The 12,770-nt window shown below is 40.9% G+C and overlaps 16 non-coding genes across 16 annotated transcripts; 11 read left to right on the forward strand and 5 right to left on the reverse strand.

The window, feature by feature from the left end:
- Window positions 1–407: 407 nt before the first annotated feature.
- Window positions 408–479, forward strand: TRNAT-UGU (transfer RNA threonine (anticodon UGU)). The gene has a single exon. It is a non-coding gene; the product is annotated as a tRNA-Thr (tRNA).
- Window positions 480–1,635: 1,156 nt separating this feature from the next.
- TRNAI-UAU (transfer RNA isoleucine (anticodon UAU)) lies at window positions 1,636–1,730 on the reverse strand. Its single transcript has 2 exons — window positions 1,693–1,730; window positions 1,636–1,671 (listed from the first exon to the last, which is right to left on the reverse strand). It is a non-coding gene; the product is annotated as a tRNA-Ile (tRNA).
- A 289-nt stretch (window positions 1,731–2,019) lies between these two features.
- On the forward strand, window positions 2,020–2,101 carry TRNAS-GCU (transfer RNA serine (anticodon GCU)). The gene has a single exon. It is a non-coding gene; the product is annotated as a tRNA-Ser (tRNA).
- Window positions 2,102–2,690: 589 nt separating this feature from the next.
- On the forward strand, window positions 2,691–2,762 carry TRNAT-UGU (transfer RNA threonine (anticodon UGU)). Its single transcript has one exon. It is a non-coding gene; the product is annotated as a tRNA-Thr (tRNA).
- Window positions 2,763–3,932: 1,170 nt separating this feature from the next.
- Window positions 3,933–4,027, reverse strand: TRNAI-UAU (transfer RNA isoleucine (anticodon UAU)). The gene is made up of 2 exons: window positions 3,990–4,027; window positions 3,933–3,968 (listed from the first exon to the last, which is right to left on the reverse strand). It is a non-coding gene; the product is annotated as a tRNA-Ile (tRNA).
- Window positions 4,028–4,316: 289 nt separating this feature from the next.
- Window positions 4,317–4,398, forward strand: TRNAS-GCU (transfer RNA serine (anticodon GCU)). Its single transcript has one exon. It is a non-coding gene; the product is annotated as a tRNA-Ser (tRNA).
- A 589-nt stretch (window positions 4,399–4,987) lies between these two features.
- On the forward strand, window positions 4,988–5,059 carry TRNAT-UGU (transfer RNA threonine (anticodon UGU)). The gene has a single exon. It is a non-coding gene; the product is annotated as a tRNA-Thr (tRNA).
- A 1,170-nt stretch (window positions 5,060–6,229) lies between these two features.
- On the reverse strand, window positions 6,230–6,324 carry TRNAI-UAU (transfer RNA isoleucine (anticodon UAU)). The gene is made up of 2 exons: window positions 6,287–6,324; window positions 6,230–6,265 (listed from the first exon to the last, which is right to left on the reverse strand). It is a non-coding gene; the product is annotated as a tRNA-Ile (tRNA).
- A 289-nt stretch (window positions 6,325–6,613) lies between these two features.
- On the forward strand, window positions 6,614–6,695 carry TRNAS-GCU (transfer RNA serine (anticodon GCU)). The gene has a single exon. It is a non-coding gene; the product is annotated as a tRNA-Ser (tRNA).
- Window positions 6,696–7,284: 589 nt separating this feature from the next.
- On the forward strand, window positions 7,285–7,356 carry TRNAT-UGU (transfer RNA threonine (anticodon UGU)). Its single transcript has one exon. It is a non-coding gene; the product is annotated as a tRNA-Thr (tRNA).
- Window positions 7,357–8,526: 1,170 nt separating this feature from the next.
- Window positions 8,527–8,621, reverse strand: TRNAI-UAU (transfer RNA isoleucine (anticodon UAU)). The gene is made up of 2 exons: window positions 8,584–8,621; window positions 8,527–8,562 (listed from the first exon to the last, which is right to left on the reverse strand). It is a non-coding gene; the product is annotated as a tRNA-Ile (tRNA).
- A 289-nt stretch (window positions 8,622–8,910) lies between these two features.
- On the forward strand, window positions 8,911–8,992 carry TRNAS-GCU (transfer RNA serine (anticodon GCU)). Its single transcript has one exon. It is a non-coding gene; the product is annotated as a tRNA-Ser (tRNA).
- Window positions 8,993–9,581: 589 nt separating this feature from the next.
- Window positions 9,582–9,653, forward strand: TRNAT-UGU (transfer RNA threonine (anticodon UGU)). The gene has a single exon. It is a non-coding gene; the product is annotated as a tRNA-Thr (tRNA).
- A 1,170-nt stretch (window positions 9,654–10,823) lies between these two features.
- Window positions 10,824–10,918, reverse strand: TRNAI-UAU (transfer RNA isoleucine (anticodon UAU)). Its single transcript has 2 exons — window positions 10,881–10,918; window positions 10,824–10,859 (listed from the first exon to the last, which is right to left on the reverse strand). It is a non-coding gene; the product is annotated as a tRNA-Ile (tRNA).
- Window positions 10,919–11,207: 289 nt separating this feature from the next.
- Window positions 11,208–11,289, forward strand: TRNAS-GCU (transfer RNA serine (anticodon GCU)). Its single transcript has one exon. It is a non-coding gene; the product is annotated as a tRNA-Ser (tRNA).
- A 589-nt stretch (window positions 11,290–11,878) lies between these two features.
- Window positions 11,879–11,950, forward strand: TRNAT-UGU (transfer RNA threonine (anticodon UGU)). The gene has a single exon. It is a non-coding gene; the product is annotated as a tRNA-Thr (tRNA).
- Window positions 11,951–12,770: the final 820 nt, after the last annotated feature.

The following is a 12,770-nucleotide window of genomic DNA, read 5'->3' on the forward strand; positions in this document are numbered from 1 at the left end:
GATTGCCTATTCCTCACTCCTGGCCTTCCAACCAGTTTGGATAGATAGACTGATAAGAAAGCATTTCTTACTCCTAAAGTTTCAGCCGTCTCAAGTGTATGCGTGTTTACATTTGTCTGCCCCACAGAGACAGATCACTTCTAATAAGTGAGTTCTCTATCTGTCACTGATTGCGGACATACTCAGTAGAGCTTTCAGTATGGTCATAAATGTGAATACTCTTATGTTCTCAAATCAAAATGGAGTTTTTCCTACTTTCAAGAAAAGTGTCTTAAGCATGCTCTTCGATTTGTGCACACATGTAGACATTCAAATGCAACTGCATTTCCATACAGAGTCTCAAAATCATAGATATCTTCATACCGCAGTAAGAATACATGTTGCGATTTACAAACTGCAGGCAGACCGGCCTTGTAGCTCAGTGGCAGAGCACTGGTCTTGTAAACCAGGGGTCATGAGTTCAAGCCTCATCAGGGCCTTTTTATATGTGTGTTTATGTATGTTGTTTTCAAGTCATTCTTTCTAGGAGTCACACCTTGTCTTAAGTTTGCTTATTGACAAGCTTCCCTTTCCTGCTTTCATCTTATCAAGAAGACTTCATGAAAACCATTGAACCATAAACTATTGCCTCACCCCTTCCGAGCGCCTGACGAACGCCTGACAAACGCCATTCTCACCCCGCCGGGCAAAGCCAAATAAGCCATGCATATTTAAAGTTCCTTTGAAAGGCAGAGCGAGGACTAGGACGTCTGTTCCGACTGAGTCTGCATCCACAGAAAGGATGAAATAAGGCTGTAGAAATTTCACCAAGGAGATATGAACTTCATCCCCCTTAAAATACTTTTTCTCCCAGATACCCCGGCTCTTAGTAAAATGAGGTTAAACTTCAAAACCCCACCCCCACTAACCATAAATATTCACCTCTCCTGCTGTCCATTCAATTGATACAAGGTATCTTGTACATGGAGAGAATGTGAGAAAAAGCAGAATTGCTTCATAGATTTGGTGACCTTGGATGGGTGGGCTGGATAAAGAAGTGAACTTGGTTTCCGGAAAGGGAGTATCATGATGGGAATGAGGAAAAGAGAACATGGACCACATTCACAGGTTAGAGAAATAAATGTAATAGGTTGAATGGTTTTGAAAAGCTAGCTTTGAGCAGGAATTGTTTTTTAAAATTGCAAAGAACTAAAAAAGTCAATGTGGGATTGGAGGCATAATCTGAGCAGAAAGCACCATAAGCTGCTATGGTGCAACTCTTATGTTGACTAGAAACTTTAATATGATGATGCTCTTCTTTTGATATTTCTTTGAGTTAAATTTTATTGTATGTAGCTGACACAGTACTGTTTGCAGCTCCTCAGTTTATGGTTATCCCGTGACAACAATGTATTCATCATATTTATTATTCTACAAAAGTATTTTTAAATGCACTGATGTGGTGTTTGCATGCTATGCAAGATGGTACATCATTGAATGTTTATAAGGAGCATCGCATAGGATATGTGATATTTGGCACCTGGAGGAGTCGGACACGCAGATCCTGAAAAGAAGTTAAGACTCTCTAGCAAGAGCCGTCTTTATTCTGAGTCTAATCTTTACTTTTAGTGAAATGGTTTATGAAAACCAATCAACTGCTCCAGGTGAGGCTCGAACTCACAACCTCGGCATGGCTCAGTGCAAGTACTGCTGTATAAGTACCGCGCGCTAACCGATTGCGCCACTGGAGCTTACTGCTTTCATTTCTTCCCATTTGAGCCATCTAGTGCTAACCAAGTAGATACTGCACTGCTCCATTATTCACTGTGCAAGATCGACTCACATGCTAGCATGTTATCATGACTATTAAAAATACAGTCCAAATGGAATAGATTTGATAATTCTGCTATATTGTGTGCTCTGTCTATTGAACACCCCATACAGTTGCCATTCTGACACAGTCTAGGATAAACTTATGCTTATTTTTAATTAGCACATAGTTAGAATTTCACCAAAAATGAAATATAGGCCCCTAAGGCAGACGAGGTGGCCGAGTGGTTAAGGCGATGGACTGCTAATCCATTGTGCTCTGCACGCGTGGGTTCGAATCCCACCTTCGTCGGAAAGCCATCAGACACTCTTTTGAAGGTGAGCATGTCTCGAAGTACAATTACACTCTCTTTCAAGACACTGCCATAATCCACTAGAAGGGCCCAACTGACTATTCCATTATGGCATTTATGTCAAATAAAGGGAAGTATTTTGTGCTTAATTGAAATTAGATCTTTCATGAAGTGTCCAGAGGATTGCCTATTCCTCACTCCTGGCCTTCCAACCAGTTTGGATAGATAGACTGATAAGAAAGCATTTCTTACTCCTAAAGTTTCAGCCGTCTCAAGTGTATGCGTGTTTACATTTGTCTGCCCCACAGAGACAGATCACTTCTAATAAGTGAGTTCTCTATCTGTCACTGATTGCGCACATACTCAGTAGAGCTTTCAGTATGGTCATAAATGTGAATACTCTTATGTTCTCAAATCAAAATGGAGTTTTTCCTACTTTCAAGAAAAGTGTCTTAAGCATGCTCTTCGATTTGTGCACACATGTAGACATTCAAATGCAACTGCATTTCCATACAGAGTCTCAAAATCATAGATATCTTCATACCGCAGTAAGAATACATGTTGCGATTTACAAACTGCAGGCAGACCGGCCTTGTAGCTCAGTGGCAGAGCACTGGTCTTGTAAACCAGGGGTCATGAGTTCAAGCCTCATCAGGGCCTTTTTATATGTGTGTTTCTGTATGTTGTTTTCAAGTCATTCTTTCTAGGAGTCACACCTTGTCTTAAGTTTGCTTATTGACAAGCTTCCCTTTCCTGCTTTCATCTTATCAAGAAGACTTCATGAAAACCATTGAACCATAAACTATTGCCTCACCCCTTCCGATCGCCTGACGAACGCCTGACAAACGCCATTCTCACCCCGCCGGGCAAGCCCTGCCGGGCAAAGCCAAATAAGCCATGCATATTTAAAGTTCCTTTGAAAGGCAGAGCGAGGACTAGGACTTCTGTTCCGACTGAGTCTGCATCCACAGAAAGGATGAAATAAGGCTCTAGAAATTTCACCAAGGAGATATGAACTTCATCCCCCTTAAAATACTTTTTCTCCCAGATACCCCGGCTCTTAGTCAAATGAGGTTAATCTTCAAAACCCCACCCCCACTAACCATAAATATTCACCTCTCCTGCTGTCCATTCAATTGATACAAGGTATCTTGTACATGGAGAGAATGTGAGAAAAAGCAGAATTGCTTCATAGATTTGGTGACCTTGGATGGGTGGGCTGGATAAAGAAGTGAACTTGGTTTCCGGAAAGGGAGTATCATGATGGGAATGAGGAAAAGAGAACATGGACCACATTCACAGGTTAGAGAAATACATGTAATAGGTTGAATGGTTTTGAAAAGCTAGCTTTGAGCAGGAATTGTTTTTTAAAATTGCAAAGAACTAAAAAAGTCAATGTGGGATTGGAGGCACAATCTGAGCAGAAAGCACCATAAGCTGCTATGGTGCAACTCTTATGTTGACTAGAAACTTTAATATGATGATGCTCTTCTTTTGATATTTCTTTGAGTTACATTTTATTGTATGTAGCTGACACAGTACTGTTTGCAGCTCCTCAGTTTATGGTTATCCTGTGACAACAATGTATTCATCATATTTATTATTCTACAAAAGTATTTTTAAATGCACTGATGTGGTGTTTGCATGCTATGCAAGATGGTACATCATTGAATGTTTATAAGGAGCATCGCATAGGATATGTGATATTTGGCACCTGGAGGAGTCGGACACGCAGATCCTGAAAAGAAGTTAAGACTCTCTAGCAAGAGCCGTCTTTATTCTGAGTCTAATCTTTACTTTTAGTGAAATGGTTTATGAAAACCAATCAACTGCTCCAGGTGAGGCTCGAACTCACAACCTCGGCATGGCTCAGTGCAAGTACTGCTGTATAAGTACCGCGCGCTAACCGATTGCGCCACTGGAGCTTACTGTTTTAATTTCTTCCCATTTGAGCCATCTAGTGCTAACCAAGTAGATACTGCACTGCTCCATTATTCACTGTGCAAGATCGACTCACATGCTAGCATGTTATCATGACTATTAAAAATACAGTCCAAATGGAATAGATTTGATAATTCTGCTATATCGTGTGCTCTGTCTATTGAACACCCCATACATTTGCCATTCTGACACAGTCTAGGATAAACTTATGCTTATTTTTAATTAGCACATAGTTAGAATTTCACCAAAAATGAAATATAAGCCCCTAAGGCAGACGAGGTGGCCGAGTGGTTGAGGCGATGGACTGCTAATCCATTGTGCTCTGCACGCGTGGGTTCGAATCCCACCTTCGTCGGAAAGCCATCAGACACTCTTTTGAAGGTGAGCATGTCTCGTAGTACAATTACACTCTCTTTCAAGACACTGCCATAATCCACTAGAAGGGCCCAACTGACTATTCCATTATGGCATTTATGTCAAATAAAGGGAAGTATTTTGTGCTTAATTGAAATTAGATCTTTCATGAAGTGTCCAGAGGATTGCCTATTCCTCACTCCTGGCCTTCCAACCAGTTTGGATAGATAGACTGATAAGAAAGCATTTCTTACTCCTAAAGTTTCAGCCGTCTCAAGTGTATGCGTGTTTACATTTGTCTGCCCCACAGAGACAGATCACTTCTAATAAGTGAGTTCTCTATCTGTCACTGATTGCGGACATACTCAGTAGAGCTTTCAGTATGGTCATAAATGTGAATACTCTTATGTTCTCAAATCAAAATGGAGTTTTTCCTACTTTCAAGAAAAGTGTCTTAAGCATGCTCTTCGATTTGTGCACACATGTAGACATTCAAATGCAACTGCATTTCCATACAGAGTCTCAAAATCATAGATATCTTCATACCGCAGTAAGAATACATGTTGCGATTTACAAACTGCAGGCAGACTGGCCTTGTAGCTCAGTGGCAGAGCACTGGTCTTGTAAACCAGGGGTCATGAGTTCAAGCCTCATCAGGGCCTTTTTATATGTGTGTTTCTGTATGTTGTTTTCAAGTCATTCTTTCTAGGAGTCACACCTTGTCTTAAGTTTGCTTATTGACAAGCTTCCCTTTCCTGCTTTCATCTTATCAAGAAGACTTCATGAAAACCATTGAACCATAAACTATTGCCTCACCCCTTCCGATCGCCTGACGAACGCCTGACAAACGCCATTCTCACCCCGCCGGGCAAGCCCTGCCGGGCAAAGCCAAATAAGCCATGCATATTTAAAGTTCCTTTGAAAGGCAGAGCGAGGACTAGGACTTCTGTTCCGACTGAGTCTGCATCCACAGAAAGGATGAAATAAGGCTCTAGAAATTTCACCAAGGAGATATGAACTTCATCCCCCTTAAAATACTTTTTCTCCCAGATACCCCGGCTCTTAGTCAAATGAGGTTAATCTTCAAAACCCCACCCCCACTAACCATAAATATTCACCTCTCCTGCTGTCCATTCAATTGATACAAGGTATCTTGTACATGGAGAGAATGTGAGAAAAAGCAGAATTGCTTCATAGATTTGGTGACCTTGGATGGGTGGGCTGGATAAAGAAGTGAACTTGGTTTCCGGAAAGGGAGTATCATGATGGGAATGAGGAAAAGAGAACATGGACCACATTCACAGGTTAGAGAAATACATGTAATAGGTTGAATGGTTTTGAAAAGCTAGCTTTGAGCAGGAATTGTTTTTTAAAATTGCAAAGAACTAAAAAAGTCAATGTGGGATTGGAGGCACAATCTGAGCAGAAAGCACCATAAGCTGCTATGGTGCAACTCTTATGTTGACTAGAAACTTTAATATGATGATGCTCTTCTTTTGATATTTCTTTGAGTTACATTTTATTGTATGTAGCTGACACAGTACTGTTTGCAGCTCCTCAGTTTATGGTTATCCTGTGACAACAATGTATTCATCATATTTATTATTCTACAAAAGTATTTTTAAATGCACTGATGTGGTGTTTGCATGCTATGCAAGATGGTACATCATTGAATGTTTATAAGGAGCATCGCATAGGATATGTGATATTTGGCACCTGGAGGAGTCGGACACGCAGATCCTGAAAAGAAGTTAAGACTCTCTAGCAAGAGCCGTCTTTATTCTGAGTCTAATCTTTACTTTTAGTGAAATGGTTTATGAAAACCAATCAACTGCTCCAGGTGAGGCTCGAACTCACAACCTCGGCATGGCTCAGTGCAAGTACTGCTGTATAAGTACCGCGCGCTAACCGATTGCGCCACTGGAGCTTACTGTTTTAATTTCTTCCCATTTGAGCCATCTAGTGCTAACCAAGTAGATACTGCACTGCTCCATTATTCACTGTGCAAGATCGACTCACATGCTAGCATGTTATCATGACTATTAAAAATACAGTCCAAATGGAATAGATTTGATAATTCTGCTATATCGTGTGCTCTGTCTATTGAACACCCCATACATTTGCCATTCTGACACAGTCTAGGATAAACTTATGCTTATTTTTAATTAGCACATAGTTAGAATTTCACCAAAAATGAAATATAAGCCCCTAAGGCAGACGAGGTGGCCGAGTGGTTGAGGCGATGGACTGCTAATCCATTGTGCTCTGCACGCGTGGGTTCGAATCCCACCTTCGTCGGAAAGCCATCAGACACTCTTTTGAAGGTGAGCATGTCTCGTAGTACAATTACACTCTCTTTCAAGACACTGCCATAATCCACTAGAAGGGCCCAACTGACTATTCCATTATGGCATTTATGTCAAATAAAGGGAAGTATTTTGTGCTTAATTGAAATTAGATCTTTCATGAAGTGTCCAGAGGATTGCCTATTCCTCACTCCTGGCCTTCCAACCAGTTTGGATAGATAGACTGATAAGAAAGCATTTCTTACTCCTAAAGTTTCAGCCGTCTCAAGTGTATGCGTGTTTACATTTGTCTGCCCCACAGAGACAGATCACTTCTAATAAGTGAGTTCTCTATCTGTCACTGATTGCGGACATACTCAGTAGAGCTTTCAGTATGGTCATAAATGTGAATACTCTTATGTTCTCAAATCAAAATGGAGTTTTTCCTACTTTCAAGAAAAGTGTCTTAAGCATGCTCTTCGATTTGTGCACACATGTAGACATTCAAATGCAACTGCATTTCCATACAGAGTCTCAAAATCATAGATATCTTCATACCGCAGTAAGAATACATGTTGCGATTTACAAACTGCAGGCAGACCGGCCTTGTAGCTCAGTGGCAGAGCACTGGTCTTGTAAACCAGGGGTCATGAGTTCAAGCCTCATCAGGGCCTTTTTATATGTGTGTTTATGTATGTTGTTTTCAAGTCATTCTTTCTAGGAGTCACACCTTGTCTTAAGTTTGCTTATTGACAAGCTTCCCTTTCCTGCTTTCATCTTATCAAGAAGACTTCATGAAAACCATTGAACCATAAACTATTGCCTCACCCCTTCCGATCGCCTGACGAACGCCTGACAAACGCCATTCTCACCCCGCCGGGCAAGCCCTGCCGGGCAAAGCCAAATAAGCCATGCATATTTAAAGTTCCTTTGAAAGGCAGAGCGAGGACTAGGACGTCTGTTCCGACTGAGTCTGCATCCACAGAAAGGATGAAATAAGGCTGTAGAAATTTCACCAAGGAGATATGAACTTCATCCCCCTTAAAATACTTTTTCTCCCAGATACCCCGGCTCTTAGTCAAATGAGGTTAATCTTCAAAACCCCACCCCCACTAACCATAAATATTCACCTCTCCTGCTGTCCATTCAATTGATACAAGGTATCTTGTACATGGAGAGAATGTGAGAAAAAGCAGAATTGCTTCATAGATTTGGTGACCTTGGATGGGTGGGCTGGATAAAGAAGTGAACTTGGTTTCCGGAAAGGGAGTATCATGATGGGAATGAGGAAAAGAGAACATGGACCACATTCACAGGTTAGAGAAATACATGTAATAGGTTGAATGGTTTTGAAAAGCTAGCTTTGAGCAGGAATTGTTTTTTAAAATTGCAAAGAACTAAAAAAGTCAATGTGGGATTGGAGGCACAATCTGAGCAGAAAGCACCATAAGCTGCTATGGTGCAACTCTTATGTTGACTAGAAACTTTAATATGATGATGCTCTTCTTTTGATATTTCTTTGAGTTACATTTTATTGTATGTAGCTGACACAGTACTGTTTGCAGCTCCTCAGTTTATGGTTATCCTGTGACAACAATGTATTCATCATATTTATTATTCTACAAAAGTATTTTTAAATGCACTGATGTGGTGTTTGCATGCTATGCAAGATGGTACATCATTGAATGTTTATAAGGAGCATCGCATAGGATATGTGATATTTGGCACCTGGAGGAGTCGGACACGCAGATCCTGAAAAGAAGTTAAGACTCTCTAGCAAGAGCCGTCTTTATTCTGAGTCTAATCTTTACTTTTAGTGAAATGGTTTATGAAAACCAATCAACTGCTCCAGGTGAGGCTCGAACTCACAACCTCGGCATGGCTCAGTGCAAGTACTGCTGTATAAGTACCGCACGCTAACCGATTGCGCCACTGGAGCTTACTGTTTTAATTTCTTCCCATTTGAGCCATCTAGTGCTAACCAAGTAGATACTGCACTGCTCCATTATTCACTGTGCAAGATCGACTCACATGCTAGCATGTTATCATGACTATTAAAAATACAGTCCAAATGGAATAGATTTGATAATTCTGCTATATCGTGTGCTCTGTCTATTGAACACCCCATACATTTGCCATTCTGACACAGTCTAGGATAAACTTATGCTTATTTTTAATTAGCACATAGTTAGAATTTCACCAAAAATGAAATATAAGCCCCTAAGGCAGACGAGGTGGCCGAGTGGTTGAGGCGATGGACTGCTAATCCATTGTGCTCTGCACGCGTGGGTTTGAATCCCACCTTCGTCGGAAAGCCATCAGACACTCTTTTGAAGGTGAGCATGTCTCGTAGTACAATTACACTCTCTTTCAAGACACTGCCATAATCCACTAGAAGGGCCCAACTGACTATTCCATTATGGCATTTATGTCAAATAAAGGGAAGTATTTTGTGCTTAATTGAAATTAGATCTTTCATGAAGTGTCCAGAGGATTGCCTATTCCTCACTCCTGGCCTTCCAACCAGTTTGGATAGATAGACTGATAAGAAAGCATTTCTTACTCCTAAAGTTTCAGCCGTCTCAAGTGTATGCGTGTTTACATTTGTCTGCCCCACAGAGACAGATCACTTCTAATAAGTGAGTTCTCTATCTGTCACTGATTGCGGACATACTCAGTAGAGCTTTCAGTATGGTCATAAATGTGAATACTCTTATGTTCTCAAATCAAAATGGAGTTTTTCCTACTTTCAAGAAAAGTGTCTTAAGCATGCTCTTCGATTTGTGCACACATGTAGACATTCAAATGCAACTGCATTTCCATACAGAGTCTCAAAATCATAGATATCTTCATACCGCAGTAAGAATACATGTTGCGATTTACAAACTGCAGGCAGACCGGCCTTGTAGCTCAGTGGCAGAGCACTGGTCTTGTAAACCAGGGGTCATGAGTTCAAGCCTCATCAGGGCCTTTTTATATGTGTGTTTATGTATGTTGTTTTCAAGTCATTCTTTCTAGGAGTCACACCTTGTCTTAAGTTTGCTTATTGACAAGCTTCCCTTTCCTGCTTTCATCTTATCAAGAAGACTTCATGAAAACCATTGAACCATAAACTATTGCCTCACCCCTTCCGATCGCCTGACGAACGCCTGACAAACGCCATTCTCACCCCGCCGGGCAAGCCCTGCCGGGCAAAGCCAAATAAGCCATGCATATTTAAAGTTCCTTTGAAAGGCAGAGCGAGGACTAGGACGTCTGTTCCGACTGAGTCTGCATCCACAGAAAGGATGAAATAAGGCTGTAGAAATTTCACCAAGGAGATATGAACTTCATCCCCCTTAAAATACTTTTTCTCCCAGATACCCCGGCTCTTAGTAAAATGAGGTTAAACTTCAAAACCCCACCCCCACTAACCATAAATATTCACCTCTCCTGCTGTCCATTCAATTGATACAAGGTATCTTGTACATGGAGAGAATGTGAGAAAAAGCAGAATTGCTTCATAGATTTGGTGACCTTGGATGGGTGGGCTGGATAAAGAAGTGAACTTGGTTTCCGGAAAGGGAGTATCATGATGGGAATGAGGAAAAGAGAACATGGACCACATTCACAGGTTAGAGAAATAAATGTAATAGGTTGAATGGTTTTGAAAAGCTAGCTTTGAGCAGGAATTGTTTTTTAAAATTGCAAAGAACTAAAAAAGTCAATGTGGGATTGGAGGCACAATCTGAGCAGAAAGCACCATAAGCTGCTATGGTGCAACTCTTATGTTGACTAGAAACTTTAATATGATGATGCTCTTCTTTTGATATTTCTTTGAGTTAAATTTTATTGTATGTAGCTGACACAGTACTGTTTGCAGCTCCTCAGTTTATGGTTATCCCGTGACAACAATGTATTCATCATATTTATTATTCTACAAAAGTATTTTTAAATGCACTGATGTGGTGTTTGCATGCTATGCAAGATGGTACATCATTGAATGTTTATAAGGAGCATCGCATAGGATATGTGATATTTGGCACCTGGAGGAGTCGGACACGCAGATCCTGAAAAGAAGTTAAGAATCTCTAGCAAGAGCCGTCTTTATTCTGAGTCTAATCTTTACTTTTAGTGAAATGGTTTATGAAAACCAATCAACTGCTCCAGGTGAGGCTCGAACTCACAACCTCGGCATGGCTCAGTGCAAGTACTGCTGAATAAGTAACGCGCGCTAACCGATTGCGCCACTGGAGCTTACTGTTTTCATTTCTCCCCATTTGAGCCATCTAGTGCTAACCAAGTAGATACTGCACTGCTCCATTATTCACTGTGCAAGATCGACTCACATGCTAGCATGTTATCATGACTATTAAAAATACAGTCCAAATGGAATAGATTTGATAATTCTGCTATATCGTGTGCTCTGTCTATTGAACACCCCATACATTTGCCATTCTGACACAGTCTAGGATAAACTTATGCTTATTTTTAATTAGCACATAGTTAGAATTTCACCAAAAATGAAATATAGGCCCCTAAGGCAGACGAGGTGGCCGAGTGGTTAAGGCGATGGACTGCTAATCCATTGTGCTCTGCACGCGTGGGTTCGAATCCCACCTTCGTCGGAAAGCCATCAGACACTCTTTTGAAGGTGAGCATGTCTCGTAGTACAATTACACTCTCTTTCAAGACACTGCCATAATCCACTAGAAGGGCCCAACTGACTATTCCATTATGGCATTTATGTCAAATAAAGGGAAGTATTTTGTGCTTAATTGAAATTAGATCTTTCATGAAGTGTCCAGAGGATTGCCTATTCCTCACTCCTGGCCTTCCAACCAGTTTGGATAGATAGACTGATAAGAAAGCATTTCTTACTCCTAAAGTTTCAGCCGTCTCAAGTGTATGCGTGTTTACATTTGTCTGCCCCACAGAGACAGATCACTTCTAATAAGTGAGTTCTCTATCTGTCACTGATTGCGGACATACTCAGTAGAGCTTTCAGTATGGTCATAAATGTGAATACTCTTATGTTCTCAAATCAAAATGGAGTTTTTCCTACTTTCAAGAAAAGTGTCTTAAGCATGCTCTTCGATTTGTGCACACATGTAGACATTCAAATGCAACTGCATTTCCATACAGAGTCTCAAAATCATAGATATCTTAATACCGCAGTAAGAATACATGTTGCGATTTACAAACTGCAGGCAGACCGGCCTTGTAGCTCAGTGGCAGAGCACTGGTCTTGTAAACCAGGGGTCATGAGTTCAAGCCTCATCAGGGCCTTTTTATATGTGTGTTTCTGTATGTTGTTTTCAAGTCATTCTTTCTAGGAGTCACACCTTGTCTTAAGTTTGCTTATTGACAAGCTTCCCTTTCCTGCTTTAATCTTATCAAGAAGACTTCATGAAAACCATTGAACCATAAACTATTGTCTCACCCCTTCCGATCGCCTGACGAACGCCATTCTCACCCCGCCGGGCAAGCCCTGCCGGGCAAAGCCAAATAAGCCATGCATATTTAAAGTTCCTTTGAAAGGCAGAGCGAGGACTAGGACGTCTGTTCCGACTGAGTCTGCATCCACAGAAAGGATGAAATAAGGCTCTAGAAATTTCACCAAGGAGATATGAACTTCATCCCCCTTAAAATACTTTTTTTCCCAGATACCCCGGCTCTTAGTCAAATGAGGTTAATCTTCAAAACCCCACCCCCACTAACCATAAATATTCACCTCTCCTGCTGTCCATTCAATTGATACAAGGTATCTTGTACATGGAGAGAATGTGAGAAAAAGCAGAATTGCTTCATAGATTTGGTGACCTTGGATGGGTGGGCTGGATAAAGAAGTGAACTTGGTTTCCGGAAAGGGAGTATCATGATGGGAATGAGGAAAAGAGAACATGGACCACATTCACAGGTTAGAGAAATAAATGTAATAGGTTGAATGGTTTTGAAAAGCTAGCTTTGAGCAGGAATTGTTTTTTAAAATTGCAAAGAACTAAAAAAGTCAATGTGGGATTGGAGGCACAATCTGAGCAGAAAGCACCATAAGCTGCTATGGTGCAACTCTTATGTTGACTAGAAACTTTAATATGATGATGCTCTT

Source organism: Lissotriton vulgaris, chromosome 5, assembly GCF_964263255.1.
Source record: "Lissotriton vulgaris chromosome 5, aLisVul1.2, whole genome shotgun sequence".
Classification (NCBI taxonomy): domain Eukaryota; kingdom Metazoa; phylum Chordata; class Amphibia; order Caudata; family Salamandridae; genus Lissotriton; species Lissotriton vulgaris.